The 11,690-nt window shown below is 52.5% G+C and overlaps 1 long non-coding RNA gene across 1 annotated transcript; it reads left to right on the forward strand.

Annotated features, from left to right (window-relative positions):
• The first annotated feature begins 1,700 nt into the window (after positions 1 to 1,700).
• LOC120410889 lies at positions 1,701 to 4,072 on the forward strand. Its single transcript, XR_005603220.1, has 3 exons — positions 1,701 to 1,900; positions 1,989 to 2,128; positions 3,766 to 4,072. It is a non-coding gene; the product is annotated as an uncharacterized LOC120410889 (long non-coding RNA).
• The last annotated feature ends 7,618 nt before the right edge of the window (positions 4,073 to 11,690 follow it).

Genomic DNA, 11,690 nt, shown 5'->3' on the forward strand with positions numbered 1-11,690 from the left:
TTAAAATGTCAGGCCAGCTCCAAAGCTGAGGTGAAACTTCAGGGAGAGGCCACCAAATGTGTCACCGGTGTGTCAGGTTTGGCATTTGAGTGTTCTGGCTCAGTGGGATCACCCTCATCCCCACATCAGCATGCTCCATCCTCCAGGCTGCAGCTCCTGGCCAGGCTGCTCAGGCCCTCTCCATCCCTGATTCCATGAGGGATGGAGATTTCACTCCTGGATGTGCCACATTCAGCCCCCTCTCTCCCTGTGGGGCATCAGGTGCTGGTGGCTCCTGGCAGAAGTGGATCAGTGACCATGGTTCCTAATTCCTGCTGTTTTCACCTGGAAAGGAGACAGAGAAACCACCCCTGCCCCAAGCTACAGCAGGCAGGATGGGAAGGAGGGAGCTTTGCTGTCCCCCAGGGCCCTGGGAGGAGGGAAAATCACATTTCCCTGCTGTTTCACACGCAGCAACGCCGTGGCTGCATTAAGCCGAGGAAGCAGCAGTCCATAATATATTAATTCTTGTATAATTTCCTAAAGCTGCTTAGCTGAGCACCTCCATGTGTTTAACACACATTAGGAGGTAATAGCAATTAATCTGGAAAATCAGCAGCAGCTCAGGCCCAGGCAGGGCAGGGCTGTCGTGGGCTGGGGGGTGCAAATTCCAGCCTCAATTGGTTCTGCCCTGAGCCCTGTCCCTCCCTCCCCTCATCCCAGCTCAGCAGAACGTTCCCATCCCTCGTCCCAGCTCAGCAGAACATTCCATGTGTGCCTGACATCAAGCAATGGCTGTTCCTGCTGGCTTTAAGGGAACTATCTAATCTCCTTTAAATTAAGCATATGATTGGGTTTTGGCTAGATTGGGTCCTTAGGCCTTAATCTCTTTATGCCCCACTTTCTCAATCTGCAAAATAGTAATTATCTCCTTCACGAGGCTAAATTAATTCCCCATATTTCACTGATGCTCGTTCTGGCAATGTGCAGGTTGCCATTCTCCCAGAGATTGCAGTTTGCATGCTGCTCAGCAAATTCTGGATTATTTATCCATACACACATCACACACACAAATCCAAGACTCAGGAAAAAAAAACCCCAACCTAAACGCCATGATGGCCCAGACAGGATGCAAGCAATAACAGCAAGGATAACAAAAATGCAATTCAGGGATTCAAAGCATTTAGTGAATGGAGAATAGGCTGAGTTGCATCTAAAAAAAAAAAAAAAAAGGCAAGAAACTCAGCTGATTTAAGAAGTAATGAAAAGAATAATTAACATCAAACAGAATCAAAGAGCTTAATTAAGAATTAACTTTTTTTTTTCCCCAGTACATCTTGGGAGAGCTGATGGTCAGTGCAGAGGGCAAGGAAAGAAACTGAGACATGGTTTTTAATCCCTTCGTGTGTGTCAGGGGGAAAGGGAAAAGAAATTTGTGGGAAAAAAATCTGTCATGGCCAAGTCTCTGGTTTGCAGAACCTGCAGGGGTGTGGGTTTGGGGAGAAGTTGACAAATGTTTCAGGGGGCAAACCTGAAACGGAGAAAAGAAAAGGAAATTCCTAAAAATACCCCAGGGATTCCCATTTTCATTTCAGAATAACCCAGGGCTGTTGTCCCTGGGGCTGGCAGCACAGAGCAGGGTAGGACCAGGAGGAGATTCTGCCCCTGCACCTGCCACGTGTGCATTCCTTGTTTGTGCCAGGCTGCAAACAAGCCGAGATTCCATTAGGCATGAGGCAGCGGTGCAGAAATGTTGGGCAGATTAAATCTTGTTTGTCTGTGTCTCTTTTTCACGTCTCAGTCGCTGATAAGGTTTGAAAGGCTGCGAGCAAGGGCCCGGGGATCAGTAATGTTCATGAAGATAAAATCAAGGACACGGCTCCCGCTCTGCGTTTTCCAGAAGGACTCGTTCCACACAAAGGTAAATAAAGCCCCAAACCTTACAGGGTAAATTCTCCTGGGAAGCCACGGGGCTTTGACATCACGGTTTTCATTTTCTCCTGCCACAGTCTGAGGAGAAAAAGGGAAAGAAATCAACAAGTGACGGAGCAGCACCTGCTTGGCTGAGCTTAATTCCAATGCACCGGCTCTGCTCAGCTCCTTGGGGAATGAAGGAATGGAAGGAAAGGAGGGAAAAGAAAAAAGCCAGGTAATTGGAAGGAGTAATTCAATTTGGGAAGAATTATTCTCCTAATGATTTATGCCTTCATTAATGACGGATTGAACAAATGGTTGGGTTGTTTTCTTTCTCACCAGGAATTGAGGTGCTGCTGGGGGGTCACAGCAGCAGCCACTCAGTTCTCTCTGTTTCAGTCCTTCACGCTCCCTCTCCTCCTGCCCTTGGATCGATAGGATCTGGAAGCAGGAGTTTTTATTGCAAACTTCCTTGGCTTCACAAAAATAAGACCAGGAGCTCCAAGGAATGAATGGAGTTAATGAGACAGGGCAGGGAGGGCACTGACACTGCAAAGTGACCTCCCAGTGCCCTGTCCCACCCCTGGAATTGCTCCAGGCCACGTTGGACAGGGCTTGGAACAACCTGGGATAGAGGAAAATATCCCTGCCCATGGCAGAGGGTGAAACAAGATGAGCTTTAAGCTTCCAACCCTAATAATTCTCTGATTCAGTGCTAATTCTTCGCTGCGTATCTTTTCCTCATTGATATTAGAAACGAACACCACAAACGCAGGCTCGGGCAGGTTCACATGGGTCACATCCCCAGGAAAATCTCCCGACTGCAGCAGCCCTGGGGGCAGGAGGCTCCTGGGTTGGCAAAGTCCCTTAAAATTCATGATCCATCCTCAGCACTGCCGGTGCCTGCGGGGCTCGGCAGCACCCGAGTCAGGCGTGTGTCCTTCAACTCCCTTCAATTAAACACCCTCCTAAAGTTCACACGTTGCTAATTGGGCTCGGAAAACTGCTCCGTGCCCTAATTGGGCTTGTTCTGCTGGCAGAAGGGTGACCCAGCTCCAGAGTGCACCAAAATCACTCTGGGCCGTGAACGCTGAGGCTGCAGAAGGGAGGGCAGGAGCGGAATGGGGGAACAAACCAGTCCCTGCATCCTGAGAAGCTCTTTCAAAGCCTAAATTCAGCCTGGAGGGTGCTGTGGTCAGGTTTGGGAGGTGCAGAGGGGACTGTAGAGGGGAATAGACTCTGCAGCAGATCCTTGCTGATGGGATTTTCCATCAGCTGCAGGGCTGAAGGTCAGAGCTGCTGCCACTCCGAGCTCGGTTGCCCCGAGTTCAGCACGAGGTGGGAGTGCTGAGCCCCGGGGTGACCCTGCTGCTGCTGGATCCCAGCTCCGTGCAGGTGATGTTCAAACACATTGAAGGGTGGGGTTTTTGCTGTCTGTTTGCAGGAGCAATATCAATTTGCAAAGATGAGCTCCATTAACAGAACTCATTACTTCTCCACGTGGCACTGGTGTCACCCCCACACCTCCCTTGGAGGGGCGGTCCAGGGGAATTGCTGGGCCCCTGTGTTTGTGTGTGGCTGCTGGGGTGACAGCACAGCAAAGATATTTTCTTTCTTCCTATAAAACGGGAAAATTCCCTTTTGCTGAGCAGGGAAGGAGCTTGTGTGGGAGCAGAATAAAAATGGCTTTGGCAAACTTTTTTTTTTTTTTTTTGCCATAGACACAGGCTGGGGAACATCACTGCAGTCTGCACCCTCATGGCAAACACCACCTGCTTTTGTAGGGGAAGAAATACAGAAATTTTTTCCTTCTGCTGAGGAAAAGTAGAAGCCATTTTGAAGGTTTTTAACCCAAACTTTTTATTTTTTCAGGTTAAGCCCTGCTTTGTTTGAAAATGAGAGACTCTGGATTCATTTCATTGGGAGCAGAGGATCACAGACTGGGTAAGGTTGGAAGGGCGGTGGGGTCATCTGGTCTAACCTCCCTGCTCCAACACCAATAATTCAAATTAACGGATGAAAAAGGAGAGAGATGAGGACTGGTTTGGGATCAGGAGCAGAGCTGCCTCCTCTGAGCCTTCCTGTACATCCCAGGGATCCCATGGGATCTCTGTGTCTTGTCTGTTGTCCCCACAGGTTTTTGGGGTGTGGGATGTCGCTGCCACCCTGGAAGGATGGAGGGGCAGAGGGTGAACATCTCACTGTCCTTTGAGCTCTACCACTCATTTTATTACTGCTTAAAAAGATTTCTACGGGTGTTTTCTGGCTTTTTTTTTGTCCTCAAGTAAACACATGGAAAGGAAAAGCATTGTGTGCCAGCGGGGAGGGCACACCCCTGCCGTGCCCAGGGGCTTTGCCCTCTCTCTGATTATCCTTTATCTGCTGCTTTTTGGCTGTCAGGTGGGGCTGGGATCCACGGCACGTGAGGAGGTGCCCTCCCGGGTCCTGCTTGCAGAAAAGGGCTTTTTTGGACAAATTTAAATCTCAGCAGGAGCAGGTCACCCTGCCAGAAGGGTGCTGGGCACCAGCATATTTAGCCTGAGCACCTGAGGAGAGCAGGAAGGGGAGGGGATTGGTTCTCTGGGATTCTCTGCCAGCCAAGTTGAGATGGGAGAGCTGGAAAGGGCTCGGGCACCTGCCTGGGCACTGCTCCTGCTGCAGGTCTGGGAGCAGCTCAGATTAATTCAGGGAGCAGGGACAGAGCTCCTGTGGCTCCCTGCCAGCTCTGCAGCCGTGCTGGCTCCCAGAAAAGCCCTTCAGAAATGTTCTCATCCCCCTCGCTGGAGCCAGGGCAGGGGGCACTGTTGGGTGCCTCTGGTTGTGCTGGGGGGCAGTGCCCACCCCTGCCCTGGCCCTGCTGCAAACACCACGGGCTGGCCTGGAGATGGGAACGGTTTTCAATTAAAAGAATCCTCCCTCCCTGCGCTCCTGCTCTCAGCACAGTCTTGGAAATGTTTCTGCACTTAACACCACGTGTAATTATGGGCTGGCTGGCTGGGGAAGCAGCCCTTGCTGGACTCCTGATTTTCCAGGCAGCACTTACTAAGCAGGAAAGGAGGAGAGGCAGGAATTATCCAAGCCTGGAGGGAGCCATGCATCATGCTCAGAGGTGTTTTTTTGTACCCTCCATCAGGCTGGAGCAGGGATGTGTGGGATGCTGCAGTGCTGGGCACCACAAAGTGTCCCCTGAGGGGCCGTGTTTGGTGGCACTGCCACGGTCCAGCTTTTGTTGTATTTTGCTGCCAGCACCGGTGGGAAGAAATGCCAGTGATTTGTGTCTTTGGGGATGAATTTTCAGGTTTTGATCCACGAGCCAAATTAAAAGATTATTTTTCCTCTCCATAAACAAATCCCCTCTTCCCCTTCCTGCCAGCGCAGACATCTGCTCCTCTGCAAAGAGCTGTGCCAGCACGGAGAGCTCCCCCCTGCCGCGTCCCACCGTCCCCTCCGCCTGCTCTGGTTTGCATCTCTTGTATTTTCCTTGCATTGTGCTGCTCAGATTCCCTGCTCACATGTGGCAGCAGTGCCGGGGTGGGGGGTTCTGCTCGGAAATGCTGTTAACCTCTTGCTGGTATTTGCCTTATCCCTCCCCACGTGCTGCAGATGCTGCTTTCGTTATGGGAGCGGGAATCTTGCAGGAGTTCCATCAAGCAGGAGTGGGGTGGAGGGAGAATCCAGGGCTCTGCAGTGGTGATGAGCAGCTCTGTGGGGATTAATGCCTGGAGCTTTTCCAGCAGGGAAGAACAGGAATGTGGGGAGAAATGGGTTTGATGGGCAACTGAGTGCCCAGCCTGGGCCTCGAGGGGCAGCCTGGAAGGGAGAAAACCCACGGATTGCTGTGGGGTTTCCATCCTCAGAAAGTGATCCCTGATCATCTGAACTGGTTTGTTCTGGTGTTTGGACTCCCCCACCCCAGCACCTACCCACCCACCCAGCCCAACAGCAGCTCGGGGTGCCCCAGGGCTGATCCAGACCGGCAGCTTTTGGGGCTTTTTTAACCACTCATTTACCCTCTGGACACACTCTGGAAGTGCAAAAGGGACTTTATTTTATTTTGCCCAGCTGCTCCCCTGAGGGGCTGCTGTCCCCTGCAGAACGGCCCCTGTTTTGGTGGCCCTGTGCCAGCATCCCTGTCCTTGCTGGGGGCTGGCACCCCCTCGGGACTGGGCTGCATTTTGGGGCCCCCAGGGCCTGTCTGATGGGGCCAAGAGCATTTCCCTTCTTCCTGGCCACACCAAGGAGCAGAACCTTGGCTTTGCTGCAAACTTCTGATTTCTGTCAAAGGAGATGGTTCTGACCAGTGGAAAACGCAGCTTTATTGCACTCCAAGTTTTCCAGCTCCTCCTCAAGCCCTCAAAAAATCCCATAATTACTTATTCTTCCTTCCTGGGGTCTCTTTTCTCTTCCCAGACATGAAAACCAAGAGAAACCCTCACGACTGGGTGAGAACCCATCACTTTTTGGGGGAGCATTGGGTTGGTTCAGAGTGGGATTTCCCAACCAGAGCCTCGTGCCCTCCTGCTGCCTCTCCTTCCCTCCACAGGCAGATGGAAGGCAGCAGCTTTTTAATTATTAAAATTAGTGCATCCTTGAAATCACGTAGCCTGCTTTCGGCTCTGCGAATCACTGCTTTCGTGAGAGAGGAGCAGTAATAAAATTAACCGACAGAGAGGAATAAACAAGTGGCACAGATGTAAATATTATATAATCTGCATTTCCTAAAATATCCCTGGCTTGGCATCAGGAGTGGGATTCAGCAGAGAACCAAAGCAAGGATGCTGATGGAAAACAAACAATAATAGCAGGCAAATAGTAATTAATCATTCTGGGGATGGGGATTAATGTTTGCATGCAAACCTCCTGCCAAACACTCGAGGTGTTTTCTGTCCCCTCGGACCTCCCTCGATGCTGCTCAGGTGATGCGGGGAGAAGTGGGGAAACTGAGGCAGGTGGGAAGCCACCAGTGCTGGGCTTTTGGTCAAGGTGTTATTTCCAAAGTGAGCACTTCCAGGTTTGTATTCCAGGCTGGAGCAGATTTTTAGGGGGTGCCAAGTGACCTGAGTCATTTTAAGCCAGCAGAGATGGAGCCCAGCTCTGTTTGCTCCTGGGGAATGCCTTTGCCACACAGCTGCTGGAAAACGTCCCACCCTGCTTTCCCTTTTTGCACTGCACCATTGGAATCTGAAGAATCCCTCGGGAATCTCATGTTTTAATGGACAAATTAGTGCCAGGTCGTCTGCCCTATCTGTGTCAGGTGGTGACTACAGAGCACCAGCCTGCTCTGCCCAGGGCTGCTCCAGCCCTGGCACTGCTGTGCCCGTTTATCAGCACATTTAGTGTGTTTATCAGCACATTTATTGTGTTTATCCAGTGGTTGCTGCTCCCTGGGATTGCTCCTGGCTTGGGGAAGGGGCAGTGCTGGATGTTGGCATCACGAGCATCCCAGCAAAACACCTCCAGGAGCAGCGCTCCGGGCACCACCACCCACCACGCTGAGGGAAAGGAGTTTTCCTGCAGCTCCTGGACTTTGGAAAAACACAGGGGACGCTTAGAGTGACCCACAGAGACCTGACCCAGGTCACTGCAGGGTCACGGCCGGGTGACACCCACAGCTTTTAAGGCACCCAGCTCTCCTTGGCTTTGCTCCCGTGCTTGGAAATGCAGGCAGTGTTGGCTGTGAGGTGACAATCCCTCTTCAGTGTCCCGTGTCTGAAGTCACACTGGAGGGACACGTCCCACCTGGTGAGTCACAGGCTCCTGCTGTCACTCGGTACCTGCAGGGAGGGAGGAGTAGCCCACGCCGGGTGACACAGCCCAATGTAAACATCGCCTTTGAGCGTTCGCCTCCGGAAGCCCCCGGAGGAGAATTAATTCCATTTCAGTTTGGAAACACTCCCAGCCTGGCGCTCCCTGCAGAGCAGCTGGGTCAGGTGCTGATGAGGGGAGACGCTGCTGCTTCCCGCAGCTCCTCCCACCCCTCTCCCCGCTGGAAAAGCTGGAATTACGCCTGGCTGTGATGCTCAGCAGCTCATTCCCCACTCCCCTGCCCGCAGGCAGTGCCGGGGATCAATATCCCGGGAGAGCAGCCCCGGCCCTTCTGCGTGAGAGGGATTCACAACACCTCGGATCAAAAGCCCTCCTTTAATGCGGGAGACAGCGGTCGATGGGAAATTAACTCTGCTTTGGGCCCGCTTGCTCCGGCAGGAAAGGGCTGCGTGGGGGGATGAACTCATCCCCGCTCTGCGGCGGAATCAAAAGGGGCTGCTCCCAGCTGCCTCCAGCCCGTTTGATATTTGGCTTTTTCTGCTTTTCCATCAGCCTCCAGACAGCTCCTGCTCCGACAGAGCAGTGGGTGCAGCCAGCTCCACACGCTGCATTGATGCTCCATCAGCATCCCCACACACGGGGGTGTGGGGCAGAGAGGGAGATGGGAACAGACTGGGACTGGAGCAGTGGGGTGGAGAGGTGATGTGGCACTGGGATGTGACTCCAGTCCCTTCCCAGAGCTCTTTTTTCCTCACTCACATCATTGACAGGACAAACTCTTGGGTGCCAGCGCTCCTCTTGGCACTGGTGGTGCCCAGGGCCAGCTCACACAGGTGAGACTCGTCGGTGTGGGACACCAGGAATGACCCTCACAGCTGAGGGGCAGAGTTCCCAGAGCCCATCCCACACTCTGAGTATCCCTGCCATCCCATGAGCAACATCCCAGCCCAGAAGTGAAGCCAGGCGCGTGTGGGAAGGGTTTAAATGCGATTCCAATCCCGCGTGAGACACAATCTCTGCACATGAAACAGGTGAGGGGCCGTGTTCCCCCAAGGCACGGCCTTCATCGCACCCAGTGACGAGTTCCGAGCATCAGAGCGAGGGGAAATCAAAGGAAAAAGCACATGATTATAGAGAGCAGAAAATCCTTTGCAAAAATTGTCCCAATTGCCTTTGAAGCTGTTGCCAGAGGTGTTATTTCCTTTCGTTATTACTGTTTTGAAGGGGGAGGAGGGAAAAAAAAAAAAATCTGTATTCTCCCCACAGCAGATTGCTGCTGTACTTTTTGTAAACGCCTGCCATCCCATCAGCACCACATTAAACCAACATTTCGAATTCAAACCGACGATGCTCGTGGATAAATGGAGCGGTAATGGCAGGAATTAGCAAGCAGGGCACAGGACTGAGGCAGCGATGATTTACGAGGCTCAGGCAGGAACAATCAAAGGCATCAGATCACTTCTTTGCTGCCCTGCGTGCACCTATTTGCATTTTATCCCTGACAGCTGGGTTTTAAAGGGAACTTTTCGCCCGACTGGCGAAGAGATGCTGCTCTGTTTTTGGTTCTTAGCCGAAGAAAATCGTCAGGAAACGGGCGAGGAGACTGAAATTTCTCCCTGCAGCTGGTGGGGTGTTGTGCCGGTGCCGGTGATGGGTTTGGGACCGCTCCTCTTGAGGGGGAAAGGGCTGGGGATGCCCCCAGGCTCTCGAGGTGGTGCAGCGGGAAGAAGCTGCTGGAAAAGGGGCTCTTCCTGAATCCCACAGCCCAGGGTTCTCCCTGGGGATTCCTCTGAGTTATCCTGGGCATGCTGGGCTTGTTTCTGGGGCAGCGCACGGAGCTGGGAAAGGAGAAAAGCAGGAATGCGCCAGGACTTATAACTCCCCTAAAAGGCTGCTGGCCCGTGGGTGTAAGTCAGGTGTAAATCAGATGTAAATCATCGGTGCCTGCGGGGTTTTATGGCAGGGAGCTGCCGTGTGTAAAATCTGAGCAATGGACTTTGTAGGAAGATACGAAACAGGGCCGGGTGACCCCAGCGGCCTCGTGGTGGTGGCCTCGATGACAAGAGGAATTTCCTGCCACCCACTGCTGAAACGGGACTGGCTGTGGGATGGGGAATAGGGGAGATACCCAGGGAGGGAAAGGATGGGAGTACTGGGGGTAAAAACAGAGCCCCGGGGGCTGGAGGCTGCTCCCTGCCATGGTGGCAAAGAAAACCCCGCCTTGCCCTGGTTATCTGCCATAAGAGAAGAGAGAAGTCCTGGTTTGGGGCCGAGGGCCAGGGAAATATGGGGGTTTGCTCAGCTTTCCTTTCAGATCTGAGCGTTTTGGAGCTCCATGGCCTGGTTTTGCCGAGCCCTCATCTGACCTGTGCCTTCCTTTTCAGCCAATAGCTGATTTTTAAATGTGCCCTGACTGAACTGGGCTTGTCACAAACCTCTCTCGGTTCATCAATAAGGGGGAAAATCTATAGCGAGCACTTAAAGCTGCCTCTGCCCTGGCTGCTCAATGGCCTTTGTGAGAAAAAGAGAATGAAATGAAAACTAGCAAAGCTTTCCTTTGCCAGGCTCCGTGGGAGCTCGGTCCTGGCGTGGTCCCACTGCTGATGGAGGATAATTCGGATTTTGCTGAGTGGTGGTGGTGCCTGATTTTGTCTCTGCCCTTGGCCTCAGCTTCCTCCCTTGTCTGCTTGACTCTTTTCATATCCAAACTCTGCCTCTGCCCCTTGCCAGGCTCAGAAAAGCCCCTGGGAGGACTCTCCAACCCTGTCCTGGATTCCACACAACTTTCTCCTTACACAGGAGGGACAATCGGGGCATTTGGATCACCTGGCACATCCAGGTGCGGGATATTTGTCACCTCGGGGGATGCAGGAGGGTCTGGCTTTGTTTTGCAGCCCCTCCACTGCCTCGAATTTCCTTTTCATGCAGCGGCAGGAGCCAGTGTTTGCTCTGCAGGCTCCCTCATGCTCCTGCACGCATTTCAGGCAGCTCTTCCCTTCACCTGCAAGCAAGAGGGATGTCAGTGCTGGCCCCGTTCTTCCCCTCTTTTGCCTGGTTTCAACAGATGGAAATTTAAGCGAACAGGCAGGATTTTGGCACTTGACTCTTCTGCTGCTCCAGGGGCTGAAACGAAGCCGCACCACCCAGCTTTGCTTCGTTATGTGGTGTTGCTGCAGCCAGGAGGTGCAGAAAACAAAGGAAAGTAACCAAATTAACCAGGTGGGGATTTCTGTGCTTGTCATTGTGCCTTTTCCTGATGAGCAGGGATGGAGCTGAGAGGGGAGAGGGGCTCTTTGCTCTGCCAGGCCACCCCTCTCTCTGAACAAATGCTCTCATTCAGACCAGCACTGCCGTTCCCCCCTGAAAGTGGGAGGACTTCAACATTTAAAATGTGGAGAGAATTTAAAAAATCCGTTTTTTTCACCTCGCAAAGTAGGGAAATCTGTTCTCTCACCTAACATCGCATCACTGGAATCCTTATTTGCAGGAACAAGGAAATTAATCTGTGTTCTGCAGGAGATGGAAACAACAGGGAAGCTGCTGCAAAGTTCCCTCCTGGCTCTCACACCCAGGAGCAGGAGCCAGGAGGGACCTTGACCACCAAAGCACAACTTGAGGTGGGTTATGGAGGCACTTCCTTGGGAATAATGAGGATGAAGGGGCTGGAATGGCAGCCTTTGTGTCCAGTAAAGGGAAATTTATTCAGGAGGCTCCTGCAAAGCCAGACCATGACAATATCAATCTCAGCTGGTCGCTTCCTGATCCAAATCTCTGAGTGGCAGGGAAAAAATTGCAGCTCCTCGTCGCACTGTGGGAACAAATGGAACTGGGACAGCAGGGAGAAAACGGGGTCAGGAAAATGTGGGAAGCACTCCTGGATGGAGGTGATGGGTCCCATGCTGGTCCCATGGAATCATGGAATGGTTTGGGGTGGAAAGGGACTTAAAGATCATCCAGTGCCACCCCTGCCATGGGCAGGGACACCTTTCACTGTCCCAGGCTGCTCCAAGCCCCGTCCAGCCTGACCTTGG

This window comes from Corvus cornix, chromosome 17, assembly GCF_000738735.6.
Source record: "Corvus cornix cornix isolate S_Up_H32 chromosome 17, ASM73873v5, whole genome shotgun sequence".
NCBI lineage: Eukaryota > Metazoa > Chordata > Aves > Passeriformes > Corvidae > Corvus > Corvus cornix.